Raw genomic sequence first — 21602 nt, 5'->3', positions numbered from 1 at the left:
TCTTTGAGTAAGGGTTAGGCCAGTATTCTTCAAGTTATAACAAGACATAAACCTTATTTTTTAAATGTGAATAAATTGAACTTGGTAAATAAAAACCTTTTTGTTCTGAGAAAGACCCTGTTAAATGAAAAGACAAACCATGGACAGAATGTACTTGCAAATGTATTCAATAAAGGACTTGTGTCCAGAATATGTAAAAATTTTGAAAAATTCAGTAGTAAGAAAACAATCCAATTAGAAAATGGCAAAAGACTTTAACAGACACTTCAAGGAAGATGCTGTAGTGTTGGCACATGAAAAGGTGTTTGACATAGTGGCTATTAATAGGGAAGTGCAAATTACAGTTATTATAATGAGTTACTACTGAAAACATGTTAGAATGAGTAAAATAAAAACCCATAACCCTATGTGCCGATGATTATGCAGAACAACTTGGAATTATCAGATGTTTAGCCTTTCTGGAACACGGTTGTGTCATATACTTTCATAATATCACATTAACAATGTGAACCAAAAATATCACATCAATTTAAAATCGATTTGAAGCTCTCCAGAGCGGTAACTATAGAGTGATTTCAAGAGTTGGCCTCAAATGACAGCTGATTTTGGATCCAGTTTCACTATACTGGTCCATGTGTCATAGTCAGTATGAAGGGAGAACTGGAAACAACACAGCTCCATTGGTTGATAATCCCCCAATGTCCCTCCTTGTCTGAGTTTTTAAAAATATTGGAACAAATATGACTACCATTCTTATGAGGAGAATTGAATTCAAGATAAAAACAATTGAAAAAAATCTATAAAAATTGTCAGGCTAAACAGAGCTTCAAATAACATGATACATATGCTGATTAAAAAAAAAATGCTAATGGCAGTTGAAAATAGACCTGGTGCAAGTGTTTGCATCACAATTGGTTGCATCACAAATGCACCAAAGAATAAACTCTGATGCACAAATGTAGTCTTAATGACTATTAGAATGAGAGGGAGTTATAAGAAACAAGTTGCAAAGGCATATAAAGGGTTGATAATATATTTTTTTCTCATGGGCGAGGGTGGGTGTCCCTGCTAAGTAGTTCGTTTTCCTGCATGTGATTTCTCTAAAGTTTTTCCCACAGGAAAACTTTAGTAGTCTGAAGAGAATCAAAATAGAGTAATTTCTGTTCTTAATTACATCCCTCTTTAGCTTAGTAACTTTAAACTTAATTTTCTATTAGCAAATCTCAAGTGTCATTGAATGAGTTTTTGAATTCACTTTATAGTCATTGATTAGAAACAAAAAAAAGCTTGATTTTAAAAAAAAAAAACCAAACCCCCTAAAAAACCAAAAAAAGCTGGATTTTTTTTCCTTCTACAAGCTTATGGAAGTACGCCACCTAGAGTAAATTTTATAATTTTTTAAAGTGTAAGAAATGCTGGGCTGGTTTTTTTATTTTAAACTACAAAAAGCAGGCATATTTTAATCAAAATCAAGCTAAATATTATTGTGGAACTTTATATATATATATGTATCTCTTTGTTTTGACGTTTGATTTTCTTAGCATTGCTGTATGTAATATAGACTGTTTTTTAAATAGTTTCAGATTAAGCAATGTACACATTGTGCCCCTTGAGATGGTTAACAAATCAAATTCAGGAGTTACAATTTTTTTTTTTTTTTGTCTTTTGTCCTAGGCCCACACCCATGGCATATGGAGGTTCTCAGGCTAGGGATCCAGTTGGAGCTGTAGCCACTGGCCAATGCCACAGCCAATGCCAGATCCCAGCCGCATCTGCAACCTATACCACAGCTCACAGCAATGCCGGATCCTTAACCCACTGAGCGAGGCCAGAGATGAACCTGCATCCTCATGAATGCCAGTTGGGTTTGCTAACTGCTGAGCCATGGCAGGAACTCCCGGGAGTTAGAATTTTTTAAACCTGATTCAATTACATTAGGTAATCCTAACATGCTATAACCAACTATGAGAATTATGGAAATATTTGAGAGATGATATAAATAATGAATTTTGGATATATGCATACACACAGTAAGCATTAATCTTGGTGTGTTTTTTGATTGTGGAAGACACAGCCACTGAATAAGCATTAATGCTAGGAATCTAAACATACAATTAGGTAGATTTTTTTCAATAATGATATTGTGTGAATGAAAAGAACCTTTTATTTGACCTGTTAGGGTTTTTCAGATGGACACGAAACATGCTTTTTTGTTGGTGGAAAAAATATGAAACAATATGTTTTAAAATTTATCCATAGATTTAAATATATTGAGAAAGCGCTGTGTAAGAAGTTGAGGCTAATAGGCTTCTTCAACTAGGCAATCTTGAAAACCATTGACATTGCTTTTTTTCTCCCCCTCCCTGCCTCAGCTTTATTGAAATATAATTGACAGCAGAAATTGACAGAACATTGTAAATCAACTGTAATAAAAATTTTTCTAAAAAATCTTAAAAACAAAATAAAGAATAAAAGAAGCAAGGCATATACACACAAAAAATATAATTGACATCTAACATGTAAGTTTAAGGTGTACAATGTAATGATTAGACACACCTATATATTGCACATTGTTTACCACAGTAATGTTAAGTAAAGCATCCTTCACCTCACAAAATTACCATTTTGTTGTTTTATGGTGAGAATATTTGATTTAATCTCATAGCAACATTCAATATGGTATTATTAACTATAATTCATACTCTATGTTAGATCCCCAGAAATTATTCAACTTATGATTAAAAGTTTGTGTCCTTTGTCCAGCAGCTAACCATTTCTTCCAATCCCCAGCCTCTGATAACTGTTAATCTGCTATGTTTCTGTGAGTTTGACATTTTTAGATTCCACATATGTGACATCATATGGTATTTGTCTTTCTCTTTCTGACTTATTTCACTTAGCATAATACCCTCAAGGTCTATCCATGTTGTTGTAAAAGGCAGGATTTCATTCTTTTTTTATAGCCAAATTATATTCCATTGCATATATATACACCACATTTTCTTTATTCACCCATAGATGGACACTTAGGTTGTTTCCATGTCTTGACTGTTATGAATAATGCTGTGCTAAACATGGAGTGCAAATATATTTTCAAGATAGTAATTTCATTTTCTTTGGTTATATATCCAGAAATGGGATTTGGGAATCGTATTGTACTGTTTTTACTTTTGTTTTTAAGGAATATCTACACTCTTTTCCATAGTGGCTATCTCAATTTGCATTCCCACAAACAGTGCACCAAGGTTCCTAATTCTTTGCATCCTCTCCAGCACTTATTATCTCTGGTCTCTGATAGCCATTCTAACAGGTGTGAGGTGATATCTCATTGTGATTTTAATTTGCATTTTCCTGCTGGCTATTGATATTAAACAATTTTTGTATTTGGTGGCCATTGTATGTCTTTGGAAAAATGTCTGTTCAGGTCTTTCACCCATTTTTAAACTGTATTTTTATGTATCTACCTACCTACCTACCTAGTTAACTATTGAGGTATATGAGTCCCTTATGTAATTTGGATAATAACTTCTTTTTAGATATATGGTTTGTGTATATTTTCTCCCATTTTTTAGCTTGCCTTTTCATTTTGTTTGTTTCTTTGGCTGTACAGAAGCTTTTTAGTTTGATGTAGTCTCCCTTATTGATTTTTGCTTCTGTTGCTCGTGCTTTTGATGTCATACCCAAAAACTTACTGCCAAGACTGATGCTAAGGAGCTTTTCTACTATGCTTTCTTCTAGGAGTTTTCTTCGTTTAAGGCTTTAATCCATTTCAAGTTAATTTTTGTGTAAAATAGGGGTCCAGTTTCATTCTTTGCATATCGATATCTAGTTTCCCCAGCATCATTTATTGAAGAGACTTTCCTTTCCCCATTGAATAGTCTTGGTTCCATGTCAAATACTTGCTGACCATATATGTGTAGATTTATTTATTTTGAAAGCTCTCTATTCTGATTTATTGGTCTGTGTGTCTGTTTTTATGACAGTACCATACTATTTTGATTACTACAGCTTTGTGATATAGTTTAGAATCAGGAAAAATTATGCCTCCAACTTTGTTCTTTCTCAAGATTTATTTGGTAAATCAGGATTTTTTTTTTGGTAGTTCTATAGACATTTTATGATTTTTTTTTCCTGTTTCTTTGAAAAATTCAGAGTTCCTGTCATGGATCAGCAGAAACGAATCTGAGGATGCGGGTTCAATCCCTGGCCTTGCTCAGTGAGTTAAGGATCCTGCATTGCTGTGAGCTGTGGTGTAGGTTACAGATGCAGTTCGATCTTGTGTTGCTATGGCTTTGGTATAGATTGGCAGCTGCAGCTCAGATGTGACCCCTACCCTGGGAACCTCCATATGCCATGGGTACGGCCCTAAAAAAAGACAAAAAAATTTCCATTAGAATTTTGATAAGGATTATATTAAATCTATAGACAACTTTGAGTAGTATAGACATTTTAACAGTATTAACTCTTCTGATCCATAAACATGGAGTCTCTCTCATTTGTTTGTATCTCCTTTTACTTTTTCACCAGTGTCATAATTTTCGGTATATAGATCTTTCACTTCCTTAGTTAAATTTGTACCTAAGTATTTTATTGCTTTCATGCCATTATAAATGGAGTTGTTATCTTTCTTATTGAAAAAGAAATATTCTTATTGTTAGTATATAGAAATACCACTGATTTTTATGTATAGACTTTACTGAATTTATTTGTTAGTTCAACAAGTTTTCTCTATGTTATCAGCAAAATTCTTTCTTTTCTGTTTTTCTTAACTTTTATTTCTTTTTCTTGCCTATTTGCTCTGACTAGTACTTCCAGTACTATGTTGAATATGCGTGGTCTAATTCCTGATCTTAGTAGGAAAATTTTCAGTCTTTCATTGTTGTGCATAATGTTGGCTGTTTGTTTGTCATATGTGGCCTTTATTCCTTCTATGTCTAATTTGTTGAGGGTTTTATCATGAAGAGATTTTTTAATTTTTTTCATTACTTTTGGTACACTTATTAAGATGATTCTATGATTTGTGTCTTACATTCCGCTAAATGTGGTTTATCACATTGATTTATTTGTGTATATTGAACCATCCTTTCATTCTAGGGGTAAATTCCACTTGATTATGGTGTATGATCCTTTTAATATGCTATCAAGTTTTGTTTGCTAGTATTTTGTTAAGAATTTTTGCTTATATATATATATTCATCAGAGATATTGGCCTGTAGTTTTCTTTTCTTGTATTTAAGAAAGTATTCTTATCTGACTTTGGTATCAGGAAAATGTTTGCCTTGTAAAATAAGTTTGAGAGTATTTTCTCCTCTTCAGTTTTGGAGAAGAATTTGATTAATTAGTTTCCAAATGTTTGGTAGAATTCACCTGTGAAAGTATCTGTTCCTGGACTTTTCTTTGTTAGGAGGTTTTTGATTACTAATTTAGTCTCTTTAGTAGTAATCTATCTGTTTTCTTTCCAATTTAGTTTTGGTAGTTTGTGTGTTTCTAGGAATTTATCCATTTCTTTGAGGTTGTCCACTTGTTGGTGTATGATTGTTCATAATAGTCTCTTATGAGCCTTTGTGTTCCTCTGATATCAATTGTAATATATCCTATTTCATGTATAATTTTACTTATTTAAGTCCACCTGCCTTTTTTTCATGATAAACCTAGCTAAAAGTTTGTGAATTTTATCTTTTTACAAAACAAACTCTAAGTTCATTGATCTCTTCTATGGTTGTTCTGTTCTCTATTTCATTGTTTTCTGTACTTCATTATCTGCTTACTTCTGCTAACTTTGGGCTTAATTTCTTTTTGTTTTTCTAGTTCTTTGAGGTATATAAAGTTAGGATATTTATTTGAAATCTTTATTTTTGTAATATAAGCATTTGTTGCTATAAACTTTCCTTTTAGCATTGCTTTTTCTGCATTCCACACATTTTGCCATGTGGTGTTTCCAATATAATGTGTTTTGATACATTTTCTAATTTATCTTTGATTTCATCTTTGACCCATTGGTTTTTAAGGAGTATTTTGTTTAGTTTCTATGTATTTGTAAATTTTATAAATTTCTTCCTATTATTGATTTCTAGTTTCATGGCATTATGGTCAGAAAAAAACACTTGTTATGGTTTCAGTGATTTAAATTTGCTGAGATTTGTTCTGTGACCTAACATATAATCTATTCTGGAGAATGTTCCGTATGCCCTTGAGAAGAATGTATATCCTGCTGCTGTTGAATGGAATGTTCTGTATATGTCTATAGATCCTTTTGGCCTAAAGTACGGTTTAAGTTCAATGTTTCCTTATTGATATTCTGTCTCTATGATATAACTATTGTTGAAAATGAGATATTGAAGTCCCCTAATATTATTGTATTGCTGGATATTATCCCTTTCAGATCTGTTAACATTTGCTTAATATATTTACATACTCTAATGTTGGGTTCATATATATTTACAATTGTTACATCCTCTTGGTGAATTGATCTCTGTGTCATTATATAATGACCTTTTTAGTTTCCTATTACAGTTTTTTGACTTAAAGTATATTTTTGTCTGATCTAAATCTAGGTACCCCTGCTCTCTTTTGGGTTTCATTTACACAATATATCTTTTTTCATTCCTTCACTGTGAGTCTGTGTTTGTCCTGGAAGTTGAAGTGTGTCTCTTTTATGTATCTATAGTTGGGTCTTGGTTTATAAAATTAATTTAGCCACTCTGTCCCTTTGGATTGGAGAATTTAATCCATTTACATTTAAAAAATTTATTAATAAGTAGGGACTTACTATTGTCATCTTTTTCATTGTGTTCTGGCTCTTCTTTTTATGTTGTGTGTATCTACTGTAAGTTTTTGTTTTGCATTTATCCTGAAACTTGGATAAAACATTTTAATGGATATAGCAGTCTATTTTAAGCTGAAAACAATCTGACTGTGTACAAAACTCTACCCTCTTACTCTTCTCCCCACATTTTATGTTTTTGATGTCACAATTTATTTTTTTACTTTAGGTATCTATTAGCAAATTATAATAACTATAGCCATATTTAATACTTTTTCCTTTAACCTTTATTGTGAAGTTAAGTAGGTAGCACACCACCATATCATAGTATTAAAGTACTCTGAATCTGTCTACCTATTAAACATGACCAGTATGTTTAAATTTTCATATGCTTGCATATTACTAATTAGCATCCTTCTGTTTCAGCTTGAAGAACTCCCTTCAGCATTTCTCGTAAGACAAGTCTGGTGAAAACCAACTCCTTCAGCTTTCATTTGTTGGGAAAGTGCTTATCTCACCTTCATTTATGATGGACATATTTGCCAGGTAAAGTATTATAGTGGGCAGTTATTGTCTTTCAGCATTTTGATTATAGCAAATCATTCTCTCCCTCCCTACAAGGTTTCTATTGAGAAGTCCCCTAAAAAACCTTATGAGGGTTACCTTTTATGAGAGAAAAAATATTTTTATTCTAGCTATTTTTAAAATTCCCTTTTTGGTTTTGATTTTAGACAGTTTTATTATAGTGCATCTTGGAGAATATTGATTATTTTGGACTGAACTTTTGGGATGACCTATTATTTTTACGAATTTGGATGTCCATATATGTCCCCAGGTTTAGAAAATTCTCAGATATTTTTTCTTTAAATAAGCTTTCTACCCTTTTCTCCTTCTAGGACTTCAATAATATATAGATTGTTTGTCTTAATGGTGTCCCATTAGTCCCATAGGTTTTCTTCATTCTTTTTCATCCTTTCTTTTTCTTTTTGCTTCTCTGACTGGGTAATTTTAAATGATCTGTCTTTGGATTCACTGTTTCTTTTTTCTTCTTGGTTTATTTAGTCTGCTTTTGAAGCTCTTATTGATTTATTCAGTGCAGCCATTGTATTCTCCAGTTCCAAAATTTTCCTTTGATTTTTTTTCATGTTTTCTATCTTTTTGTTGAACTTCTTGTTTTGCTCTGTATTATTCTCCTGATTTCAATAGTTGTTTATCTGTGTTCTCTTGTATTTCTTTGAGACTCTTTATAACAGTTATTTTGAATTCTTTATCAGACAGTTCCTGGCTCTCCTTTTCTTTGGCATCATTTACTTATAAATGTATTATGCTCCTTTGGTAATGTCCTTTTCCCCTGATTCTTCATGATGCCAGTAGCCTTTCATAAGTGTCTGCACATTTGAAGGAGAAGTCACCTCTTCCAGACTTTATGGACTGACTTCAATAAGGAAACACCTTAATTTGTGTGGGGGGGGGGCATGCTGAAGCATGATGTGACCCTGGGTCTAGTGGCTCAGGGCACCAAGTGTGAGTGCATGGGAGTGGTTCTGGGTCTGGAGATGGGTGTGCTATCTCAGTGGCTCAGAGTACGTAACTTAAAAAATGTAGTCTTTGGTGAGCACTGTGGGAGGAATCATCATTGGTTGCAAGGGTTGTTGATTCTTCTGCTGTGCTTCTAGGTCCAGAGGCTAGGGACCAATGCAAGCAGTAGTGGTGATTGGAGTCAAGGGTGTGTGGATCAAGGGCCAGATGCAGTTTCCTGTGTCATGATTGTGGCTGGTTGCAGACACACACAGAGTGGTGGAGGCCAGGGAAAGCAAGAACCAGTGAACTCTGTAGGGGGGACTATTGTGGTTGTTCTGGTTTCCTTAGTAGGAAAAGCTGCTAGGGTCCTCTGTAGAGGAGGTTGCTGGGAACCATTTTCACTCCCTCTGTGTGCCCTTGCCCGTCTTCCTTATTCTTAGCTGTACTATATGTCTCAGCTTTGCTGGTCTCTAGATGGGGTGAAACTGAAGCGAAATCATCATGTAGTGACCTGAAAGGCTGGGGAAGCTGATCACTCACCCTGCTCTCTCTTTCCCAGTGAGGGAAGCTTTTACTAGCTGGGGAGTTCCTGAAGGAACAGTGTTGACCTAGAGGGAGGAAGGAGGCAAATGAGGCAGGTCTTCATTTCCTTTTTGTGTGGTTATTCTCAGGTTTTTTGTTCCACTTTGTTGCTATAGTTTCTTAAGTGGATTCCTGAGTTCTCCCAGAGATGACTGTTCATGGTAGCTGCCTGATTTTGATCTTTGTGGGTAGACGGAGTCTGGGGTCTCCTACTTTGCCATCTTGTTGATGTCACTTCTCAACACTGACATTTATAGTAAGTGTGATAGTGGAAGATTTCATGAAATTGAGTGCAAAATATTTTGGATTTAAAACCTAAGCTGGTTCGGGAGTTCACTCTGCGGCACAGTGGTCTAAGTATACGACTGCAGCAGATCTCTGGCTGGTTCAGTAGGTTAAGGATCCAGCCTTGCCACAGCTGTTGGGTAGGTCACAGCTGTGCCTGGGGTTTGATTCCTGGTCTTGAAACTTCCATATGTCACAGGTGTGGCCATAAATTTAAACAAACAAACAAAACCAAAGTAATTTCAAGAGGTTGTGAGAATCTTTCTTATCTCTGCTTTAAAAGTTCATTTTCTAGTTTTTGTGTCTGTTAATATGTAATACTTGAAATTTTTACTTAGAGGAGTTCAGAATTTGAAGCAGTTTGGGCAAATGATGTTTCTTGTAACATTCCACAAGGAATCAGATTTTCTTTTCTTTTTTTTTTTTTTAAGGAATCAGATTTGCTAATGAAATACTGTTTTGATTTATTAGCATCCTTGCATAGGTGATTTTTACACTTTCCTAGAGGAAAAATTCTTTCAGAGTAGAGGTCTTATCTTCAGTTACCTTTTTTCTATGCATCTGAAACATATTGCTTCCTCTGTGGATATTTGTGGATTTTACATTTTATCTCCAAGCTAACTGAGGTTAGGAGAGTCATTCAGTTGTTAAACTTTAACAGTCAAATTAGGTTATCAGATTATGAATTTAATTAGCAAAGTTTGAAAACTCTTTGTTTTGTTTTTTTTTAATTGAATATGGCAAATTTTATTTAACGTATAGCAGGACCTCCTTGATAGTAGTTTTATATATAGCAGGAGTTCAAAATGAAAGATTTATAAAATTTTTCAACCCACTAAAAATATGAACCAGACAGAAAAATTATCTGTTGAATAATAGTAAATGTCAAGGTTAAAAACAAAAACTAACTTATTTTTTAGTTGCAGGGTGTGCATGCATTTTATTTATAATATAGCTTCAAGACTTTAAATATGCTGCCCAGAATATCTTCCAGTTGCCACGGGGAGTTCTGTTATTCGTCAATGTAGGGTTTCCTAGTTGGCAGCATTATGTATTTATGATGGCATCTGTGTTTGCTGGTTGTTGCATTTGCAGTGGAATTTGTATTTCAGCCAGTTGAAGAGGGAGGGAAAAGGAAAGCAAATTAAACTTGACTTCTTGGCAATGAAGCAGTGGCTTCTTGTTACTTGAACCCATATATTCCAAGAACACCAAATGTAACTATAGTCACATGCCATAGTTATTCTACCTATAACTGACTGTATTTGCATTGTGATAAACTTGTATAATAATATTAAAACCAAAACATTAAAAATTAAAATATTATGTTTTGTCAGTTGACATGCACTTTTCAAGTAGAATTTTAATATGGCAAATTAGCTATTAGAATTATGTTTTTTTCCTTGATCAAGGAAAAACTATCATTATCATCATTGTCATTCTGTAATATTTCATTTACTTAAAACAAGTGAAAATCTAAATGAATTAAAAATATTTTTCCTCAACTTTTATGACAGAATCAGAATAGAAGGTAAAAATAAACTTATTAATGCTTAGGACTTATTTTTAAAAACAGACAGTATATTTTAGAGTCCTTGTACAGTTATCTTAAGCCAATATTCCAAACCCATCTACATCTGCCACATAAACCTGTAGTATTTGATGTTCATAAAGATTATCTTCAGATATCCCAAGAATTTCCTTTTTAGTATCGAGAATATAGAAATACCATCTTAGTACTGATTTTTAATATAAAGAACCAAGAATTAACTCCTTAATATTGACATATTAAATTATATTCATTGTAATTTGTAGATTTGTAGATTATGTTCATTTTAATTTTTGTGATTCATTTTGTTTTTGGAACACTGGCAGTCTTTGAGGCCTAGTTTGGTTAAATGTTTACCAAGTTAACTTTTAACTTCTTGTTTACCCCAACTATGTTGCAGAGTTATATTCCCTGGTCTCTGGAAGCTTACGAAATGAATACACTGGTGGTCCCAGTATGCATATAACAGAAGGAAATTTAGGGACAAAAAATCTAACATTCAGTTCTTGCTCTCAATTTAGTTTGAAAGACAGTGAATATGAATGAAAATTCTATTAGTGTTAATAGCAAATAACTGTCCAATAGAAGATTTTGAGAGTAATTCTTATTGCCTGGTGACTTAATATGTTAGTGCTGTATAGCTTCAGATGAAGATATCACTGTAGGTTGGAAGGTTCTGTAAAAACATCAGGGATGGGGAGAGACCTGGTCTTGATACTGAAAAATGGATAGTTTTAGACAGAATGTTGGCATTCTAGGTAGAGGTAACAGTATATGCATCATTGTTAGAGAGGAGAGAACCACCTTCTAGAGGCATGATGAGTAGGCCTTTTTTGCTAGGATGAGATTTTAGAGAGGTGAGTATAGAGAAAGAATGGTCAGAAGTATTGCTATATTGGAACAAATATTTCTCCAGCACTTTATAATTTATAAGGGATTTCTTTGCAATTCTCATTTAATCTTAAATACCGGTGATGCAGTATATTTATTATATTTAAAAAATATAGAACTAAATCAACTGGGAATTATTATTACAGAATGCAAGTGAACAGAATATAAATGTAGGCTTTCATGGTCTAAAGTGAAGAATATAACAAAAATTAGGATAGGGTGAAGATTAGGTACAAGGAAAAATATGATGATTATTTAATCTTTCATTACAAGGAGATGGTTTAAGGACAAAAAGTTTCAAAAGTGACATCAAAGATTTTTATAATTTTTTTCTTATATTTAGGGAGTTTTTTTTAATTTAGTAACCATATTTTCTGTGGAGGTTAAATTTTTATCTGAATTTCAGTATTGCCTTCCATTTATTTAATTTTTTAAATTTTAACATAATCACGTTTATTATACTTTTTTCTGAAATTACTCCTTTTTTTTTTTGCCATTCTGAAGTACTCTTTTGCAAACTGTATGTATTTGTAAGAGTGAATATAAAAGTTGGCAGTAATTATTTTTGGGTGGTGGAGTATTGGTAGATTTTTTTTAGTTTCTTCCTGGCACTTTTAGGTGTACTTTCTGAAACAAGTGTTCATCATTGTTTTTAAAAAACAATAAAGGCATTATTCTTAAAATTAAAGGATTCCATGCAAGTGCTGCTCTGAGGAACACACTTTGGGAACCACTGATGTAGATAATTATTTCCTAACCTTTTTTTTTATCTTTTAAAATTTTATTGAAGTATAGTTGATTTACAATGCTGTGATAATTTCTGCTGTACAACAAACTGACCAAATTATACATGTACACACATCCATTGTCTTTCAGATTCGTTTCCCACATAGATTATTACAGAGTGTTGGGTAAAATTTTCTGTGCTATACATCAGGTCCCCATTGGCCAATCATTCCATATGCCTCAGTATGCATATACCAGTCCCAAACCTCTAGTCCATCACTCTTACTCCTACCTGGGGTGGGGGGGTAACCATAGTTTTTCAAAGGTAACTATAAGTTTTTCAAAGTCTATGACTCTGTTTCTGTTCTGCAGATACATTCATTTGTATCTTTCTTTTTAGATTCCACATATAAGTGATATATCATATGTTTGTCTTTCATTGTCTAACTATTTAGTATGATAATTTCTGGGTCCATCCATGTTGCTGCAAATGGCATTATTTTGTTCTTTTTTATGTCTGAGTACTATTCCATTGCATATATGTACCATACCTTCTTTATCCATTCCTCTGTCGATGGACTTTTAGGTTGCTTCCACGTCTTGGCTATTGTGAATAGTGCTGCAGTGAACACTGATGTGCACATATCTTTTTGAATTATGGTTTTCTCTCTAGATAGATGCCCAGGAGAGGGATTACTGGATCATATAGTAGTTCTATTTTTAGTTTTTTGAGGAACCTCCATGCTGTTTTCCATAATGGTTGCACAAATTTACATTCTCTCCAGGAGCATAGGAGAGTTCCTTTTTCTCCACACTCTCTCCAGCATTTAATCATAGATGTATTAATGATGGCCATTCTGACCAATGTGAGGTGGTGCCTCATTGTTGTCTTGATCTGCATTTCTCTAGTAATTAGTGATGTTGAGCATCTTCTCATGTGCCTACTGGCCATCCATATATCTTCTTTAGAGAAATATCTATTTAGGTCTTCTGCCCATTTTTTTGATTGGGTTGTTTGTTGTTATTGTTAAGTTGTATGAGCTGTTTGTATATTTTGGAGATTAGGCCCTTGTCTGCTGCATTGTTCACAAAGATTTTCTGACATTCTCCGGGTTGTCTTTTCATTTTCCTAATGGTTTCCTTTGCTGTGCAAAAACTTTTGAATTTAATTAGGTGACATTGGTTTATTTTTGTCTTTATTGTCATTATTCTAGGAGGTGGCTCAAACAAGGTGTTGCTGTGATTTATGCCAAATGCCGTTTTGCCTGTGTTTTACTCTATGAGTTTTATAGTATTTGGCCTTACATTTAGATCTTTAATACATTTTGAGTTTATTTTTGTGTATGGTATTAAAGAATGTTTTAATTTCATTCTTTTAAATATAGCTGTACAGTTTTCCAAGCAGCACTCAGTGAAGACACTGTCTTTCCTCCACTCTATGCTCTTGCCTCCTTTGTCATAGATTAGTTGACCATAGGTGCTTTGGTTTATTTCTGGGCTTTCTACCATGTTCCATTTATCTATGTTTTGGTTTATGCTAGTACCATACTGCTTTTATGACTGTAGCTTTGTAGTATAGTCTGAAGTCAGGGAGCCTGATTCCTCCAGCTCCATTTTTCTTTTTCAGGGTTGTTTTGCTATTGTGGGTCTTTCATGTTTTCATACAAATTTTGAAATCTTTTGTTCTAGTTCTGTGAAAAATGACATTGGCAATTTGATAGGGAATGTGTTGAATCTGTAGATTGCCTTGGGTAGTATAGTCATTTGGACAATATTGGTTATTCCAATCCAAGAGCATGGTATATCTTTCCATCTGTGTGTCATCTTTGATTTCTTCCATTAGCATCTTGTAGTTTTCAGGGCACAGATCTTTTGTCTCTTTAAGTAAGTTTATTCTGAGATATTTTATTCTTTTTGATGCAATGGCAAATAGGATTGTTTCTCTAGTTTCTCTTTCTGATCTTTCATTTTTAGTATACAGAAATGCAGTCAATTTCTGTGTGTTAATTTTGTATCCTGCAACTTTACCAAATTTGTTGATGTGCTCTAACAGTTTTCTGGTAGGATCTGAGGATTTTCTGTATATAGGATAGTATTGCTGTGGCTAGGACTTCCAAAACTGTGTTAAATAAAAGTCACAAGGACAGAAATTCTTGTCCTGTTCCTGATCTTAGCAAGAATTCTTTCAGTTTTTTTCACCAATGAGAATAGTGTTAGCTGTGGGTTTGTCAGATATGGCCCTTATTTTCCTAACCTTTTTGTATGAATGATCACTTTCAAAATCATATATAATTGTATACATGCAGGACTTAAAAATTATTTTCTGCCTTTTCTATGGCATGTAACAAAGTGATTTAGCAAAAAATTTTCACTCTTATTTTTATTCTCCTAATGACATAAGAGGAAAGTTTGCTAACTAATAGTATATCTTCACAAATATTTCATAGATTGTAGTGCATTTAATTCCCAGTTAAAATAAAGCCAAATTATATATAATTGTCACTATCATTTATTAGAAGTACTTTTTTCATATTTTTAAAGTTTTCTTGAAGTAAAGTTGATTTACAATGTTGTGATAATTTCTACTGTACAACCAAGTTATTCAGTTATACATATACAAAATCCATTATTTTTCAGAGTCTTTTCATTTATAGATTATCACAAAATATTGGGCACAGTTTCCTGTGCTTTACAGAAGGTCCTTGTTTGCTAGTCATTCCTTTTACCACAGTGTGCATGCATATGCCAATCATTGAACACAAACTTATTGTTACCAAAAGGGACAGTTGCTGGGAGGAGAAATGGACTGAGGGTTTAGAATTAGCAGTGCTTTTTGAGGTATAAGAAATTCTGATGCACTTTTAAGGAATTTTGATCAGACAGATTGAACTAATGTATCCAAAATAATTTTGAGGAAAACTTGCACATTTATCATGAATGTTTGTACTCATTAATATGTGTTTCAGGGTTTTCTTGTATTATCTTTCTTTAACCAATGACTAATTATGGGTATACATTAGGTAATAAGGGACCAAGAATGGATGATTTAAAACTAAGTAATGATTAATATCTTCATGATGCCCAGCAGTTCTCTGCTCTGTTATAAATTGACATTGTCTTTATATGGAGGCCCATCCTCTTATTTCTGATAATCACTGTACATTCTTATAGCACTTGCAGTCCCACGCCTCCAAATTTCATTTTAGATATTTTTAAAAGTTTATTAACATTGTATTTTTTTAAATTTTATTTTTGTCTTTAGGGCTGTGGCATATGGAGGTTCCCAGCCTAGGTGTTGAATCTGAGCCATAGCCAGTGGCCTATGCCACAGCCATGGTAAGGCCAGATCTGAGCCTCATCCACAACCTACACTGCAGCTTGTGCCATGCCTGATCCTTAAACCACTGAGCAAGACAGGGACTGAACCTGTATCCTCATGGATATTAATCAGGTTCCTAACACAGTGAGCCACAGTGGAAACTCATTTTGAGATTTTTAAAAAATAGACACTGAAACAGATACCATTGTCAACTTTAACATCATGATTCCATATAAGACCTTTGTGACCCATAAGGATTATTATTTGGGAAACGGCCAAATAGAAACTGATATAGGAATAAATTTCCATGTGATTTTTAAGGAAAAAAGAGAATATAGGATGAATAGAAAGATAGGGACTGAAGTTTAAGGCTTACTAAAATTTTGGGGGTGGAAGAAGAAAAAAATAGTAAAGGGTGGAGAACTAAGGAAATATAACAATTACTGAGGGATAACTGTTGAATGAATGGCATTATCTCATTTCATACTGACAATAATCCTAACCTAACTTAAATGAGAAGATTACAGCTCAGAAAGATAAATATTTTGCCCACAGTCACCCAATAAGTGGTAGAGCAATGATGGTATTTCATCTTTCTAGATCAGAGGTAGCAGAAGAGAATCCAAAGAGGGTAACACAGTAAACATTAAAGAAATAATGTTAACACAAAAATCCTGTGCATTAGATATGGCAGGGAGATAGGTAAAAAGAGAGCTCAGAAAACATCTCTAGAATTGGCAGAGTCCTTGAAGGAGCAGGTCTAGTAACGAGAAAAGCAAAGCCATATTCCGTGGAGTTGAGGGGACTTGTTTTCTCTCTCAACATATGACTTGTGCTTTATGCAAGGTACCTTACTTATTTTTTTTTCTGGTATCCCTAAGGCTTAGCAGGGAATTTTGCTTACAGTAAGCCCCAGGCTAAAGTCTTACAAGTGCATGACTGATGTGAATAATAGGTCAAAAAGGTCTTGAAATAGTCTAGTGGATATTGAAGATCCAAACGGTGATGGCCCTCTGAGGAGTGATCCATGGAAGGACTGATGATTTGAAGATAGTGGTAAATGAAGATAATGTGGATGTAAAATAGTTAAAAACAAAGATTGGTGGCATATGAATCATCAGGGTCTGCTTCTGGAGTCTGAGGAGAAGATTGTGCCTCTCCATTACTCTGGCTCTTCCTATTGTAGCCACTATGACTTGGTAATGCCACCAAAAGCACAGTTTTAGATGAAGTGGGGCACAGAAATTTTGGTCTCTATTAAATTGATGACAACTTATATTTTTAAAGAATTTGTTATATAAAAATGTACTAACGGTAGTAAATTTTTTTTTTTTTTGTCTTTGTCTTCTTAGGTCCACATCTGTGGCATATGGAGGTTCCCAGGCTAGGTGATTAATCAGAGCTGTAGCTGCTGGCCTATGCTACAGCCACAGCAATGCCGGATCTGAGCTGTGTCTGTGATTTACGCTATAGCTCATGGCTATGCCGTATCTTTAACCCACTGAGAAAGGCCAGGGATCAAACCCGCAACCTCATGGTTCCTAGTGGGATTTGTTTCCGCTGCGCCATGATGGGAACTCCAACATTTTTTTTTTTTTTTGGTCTTTTTGTCTTTTTAGGGCTCACCTACAGCATATGGAGGTTCCCAGGCTAGGGGGACAATCGGAGCTGTAGCTGCCGGCCTACACCATAGCCACAGCAATGTGGGATCCCAGCAGCATCTGCGACCTGCACCACAGGTCACAACAATGCTGAATTAACCCACTGAGCAAGGCCAGGGATCAAACCTGAGTCCTCATGGATACTAGTCGAGTTTGTTAACCGCCGGGCCGCAGTGGGAACTCCCTACAGTTTTTGATTTAGACATCTTTCCTCTATGTGGAATTTCATATTAACCATAGAAAATAAAGAAGCTTGTTTCAGATATATAGATACTTTTATATGTAAAATTCTAATATTCAGCTTTTATGGCATATAGAAATGTTCTTTCAGTATGTAAAACATTTTGAAAAATTAACATGAAAATATATACACGAAAATATGATCGATACCTTCAGCTTTGCATTGCCACTTACCCAGGTCTGATGGAAGGGTAATTCTTAGATCTTCTCTTTGTTCACATTCAAATTTGACTTAATTTAGAATATTATCAAGTAGAGGAGACTGAATAAAAGGAGACAACACGAATTTGGGGCACAAATGTAAATGATAACATTATATTACAAGATTAATAAACAGCTTCATTTAATTTTAGATTTGGATACACTTAAAATATTGCTATGACTCGAAATAAGTTGTTGAATCTGGGTAACATGGAAATGAATAAGATTATTAGCATCATAACAAAGCCCTGAAATGAAATGTCATTTAGAAAACAGCAGGTTGGTTATATGCCACAGAGGGAAAAAATTAGAAACACAAATGTTCCATCACCACCTTGCTTTTGAAAATGAATAAAAGAAGTGAAATATGTTATCTTGTATTTACTAGATCTTCATTTCCAAAGAACAAATGACAAAAATAGAATCTGGATTTTTATACAGCGGAAAGAGGAGATATTGCTCCCTTTCCATTTTTAATTTGGAATGTCTTCTCTCAATATTTTAATCTAGGATTGCTTCATTTTTGCATTCAAAGTTCAAGTAGACTAATCTAAACCAAAAATTACATCAAAGGAAATCTGCAACAGACAAATGTTGTAGGACTTGAGTTATTATAGTTCAAAAATACTAATCTTCCATTTTTACATACACCAAAAACTTATATTTTTGTTTCAAAAGTAGCAGAGCCAAAAGTTTTTTAGGTTAGGGCTGACTGCAAAGTAAACAAAGTAAAAAACTCAATTACCGACAACCTTACTTTCCAATAACACAAAAATAAAATGTTGCTTTGTAACAAATTATATTGCGTATAGAAAAAAAATCTGTACCATGAAGCACTATCTTTTAAAATAATTTAAATTCCCAATGAACAAGGATATTTTTAGGAATGGAACTCAACAGAACTAAAATCCTTTGAATCTGAATTAAGAGGTAGAATCCGATTGTACCTATGGTAAAGATGGCCTCCTTAGCTTATCAAGCGTTTTAAGTGTCACTGATTACTTTCCTCTTCATAAATCTCTAAACACGTCTCTGGTTTGCTATGGTGTTAGCTGAATTTTTTGATTATTTAGTTTCACTTTATCATTTGAGGACTTACTACACATAACTTTCTTCTTTGACAATTCAATAGCTAGTTCTTGCATCTTTAAACGTAAAAGTCCTGTTCTATTGTCATTTGCTTGCAGTTTTACGCTCAGTATGATTTAGTTAAAGGGATATTTAATACTGTGGCTGATCTGGGTTGTATAAAGTAGGATAGTCAGCTAGTTAAAGCCAATTCAGGTCACACATACTGTTATTAAAGACTTAAATGCTGAACCTGTGTGGTATATACAGTTGTTTTAGAAGTTGCCAAATAGAAGTTACACACCCTATGTGCAACAGACTGGGTGTGGTGTAAGATGGTTGGAGATTTTCAAATTTCCTGGCTTTTTTCCTCCTTTTGGATTACATCAAAACAATTTTCTTCAGCATTGAAGCATCGGGCCAATTCTTATAATTTCCTTTTTTCTTATGATTAAGGGAGAAAAATTAATCCAGAGGAAAAAAAGCTATGGCTCAACCCAAAGTTTGTGCTAAGGATAGAGTGCAATGGCACTAAAATGCCCAAATCTATATTTGTGTGCTTCTTTGGCAAGCAAAATAACAGGGTATGATTATGTTCAGAAAGTTGAAAAATTAGAATATGCTAAATCTGTCCATCTCTCTAATTTTAAGTAGTGCTTAGTTCTTCCTTCAGTTGTATTTCTGCTTATTTCTGTGGCATCATGAATTTAATTGTTTGTATAATTCTAGCTTTACTTTAAATATACATGTAAGTAATAAGTTTTCTGTTGTAGAGGAAGAGAAGTACATTCTCTTAATTCTTAGACAGTTAGCTCATATTTCTGTTGATTGAACTTAAAATTTATTCATCCCAAATATACGAGTGATTAGATATATCTACTAGCTAGCTAGGTTAATTAACATTTTTGTGACATAAAAATTGGGGCTAGAAATACAAATTATTGATTTGATTTTGATTTTCTCAATTTGCTGATGATTCTGTCTCAATATAGTGCCTTTACTTAGTGATGCTTAAAATAAATTTTGGAGTTCCCATTGAGGATGTGGGTTAGATCCCTGATCTTGCTCAGCGGGTTAAGGATCCAGCATTGGTGCAAGCTGTGGCATAGGTTGCGAATGCGGCTGGGAATCTGTTTTGCTGTGGCTGTGGCACAGGCTGGTGACCACGGCTCTGGTTCAACCCCTAGACTGGGAACTTCCATATGCCATGGGTGTAGCCCTAAAAAGACAAAAAAAAAAAAAAAGTTATTCTTTATTGGAATACCCCATAGCTAGGAAAATCATCCAACCTTACTAACCACTTATAATCTTTAACCTTTCCTAAATTACAGGAATCAACAATGTGTTTTTTGCCAGAACTTAGTACCTTTAGTGAACTAACAATCATCAGAAACAGTCGCATGTGCACTTACTGATAAAATCATCTATTATGATTAAATCAATACATTTGATTTCAAGTAGATTAGACTTGTTATAACTCTGAGTAGAACTCTAGTTATTGAAATTGCTTCTAATGTAGAGTATTGCTTTTCTTATTCAAAAATTAGCCTTCTGACAATATGAGCATCTGAAAAAACATGGACAGAGGAAATAAATAAAAGCATTGTATACTTCAGTGATTCCTCAACAGTCCTTTTGTTCTACAGTAGATACAGCAACCCTTGGTTTATTAGAGGCCATTTACTGTTTTTGTTTTTTTCTTTGTTTTTGTTTATCTGAAGCTTGAGACAGTGTACTACTGCCAGGTTAGCATTGTAGCTACATGTACTGACTAAATCTATAAGCAGGTCTATAAGCAATAGAACAGGGTTAAAATAGAAGGTATTCTACAATGAGGAAAGCAAGAAAGTTGAGTTAACCACGAAAGAAGGATGAGGACCTGGTTGTATATTTTTGGAGATTAGTTACTCTAAACTACTCTTTGAACAAATTTGTAAAAAATGGATAAAATAAAATTTTATGTATAATATATAATATACATTATATATATGATATATAGAATTTTTTTTTCATTGATGAGTTAGTGAAACAGCCAAACCTAAAATCAGAGTAAAGCTTCGATTTGACCCCTAGCATGGGAACTTCCATATGCCGCAGGTGCAGCCCTAAAAAAGCAAACAAAACAAAACAAAAACACAAACAAACAAACAAACAAAAAAAACAAGTGCCAAACCTAGTTTTGTTCTGAGGATTTCTGCTAAATCCTGAAATACTTGGTGTCCTTTTTTGTTTGTTTGTTTTTTCCCCTTTTTGTTTTTAGGGCTCCATTGTGACATAAGGAAGTTCCTAGCTAGGGGTTGAGTTGGAGCTAGCAGCTGCAGTCCTATACTATGCCCATAGCAACACTGGATCCAAGCTGCATCTGCGACCTGTGCCTTAGCTTACGGAAACATGCTGGATCTTTAACCCACTGAGCAAGGCCAGGGATCAATCCTGCATCCTCAAGGACACTGTGTCACAATCCTTAATCCACTGAGCCACAACAAGAACTCCTGTGTTTCCATTTTGACAACTTCTTGGGACATAGGGGATACTAGTTAACTGAGGATCCACCTCAGGAAGGAAACCTAGTAAGATTCCCTTGTACAAAGCTGAGATGTGTAAGAGTGAAATAAAGACAGAAAAACCAAAGAAATTCTCTAGGCAAATGAAGAATAAATAAAAATTTCCCTGAGAATATGTGAGTATGAGCTGGCTCCTCAAAGGGTCTGAAAAAGCCTCATGTGGAGAGTTTAGCTTAGAATGTTTCCAGTTATAATGCCCTCAAATGACTAGCAGAAACAAATGAAAATTATT

At 34.0% G+C, this 21602-nt stretch overlaps 1 protein-coding gene across 4 annotated transcripts in view; it reads left to right on the top strand.

Annotated features, from left to right (window-relative positions):
* EMC2 (ER membrane protein complex subunit 2) overlaps positions 1 to 21602 on the top strand; it is a 98153-nt gene that overhangs the window by 57428 nt on the left and 19123 nt on the right. For 2 of the 4 annotated variants that reach the window (XR_002343156.1, XR_002343157.1), the window contains exon 12: positions 7190 to 7309. The gene's annotated coding sequence lies outside the window, so the exon portion shown is untranslated. Of the gene's footprint in view, positions 1 to 7189; positions 7310 to 21602 lie in introns of those variants that run through there. The other 2 variants (XM_021089024.1, XM_021089019.1) reach the window with 2 other exon arrangements.

This window comes from Sus scrofa, chromosome 4 (assembly GCF_000003025.6).
Source record: "Sus scrofa isolate TJ Tabasco breed Duroc chromosome 4, Sscrofa11.1, whole genome shotgun sequence".
Lineage (NCBI taxonomy): Eukaryota > Metazoa > Chordata > Mammalia > Artiodactyla > Suidae > Sus > Sus scrofa.
Note: the sequence above shows the minus strand (reverse complement) of the source record. Positions and strands in the feature narration are given on the sequence as shown.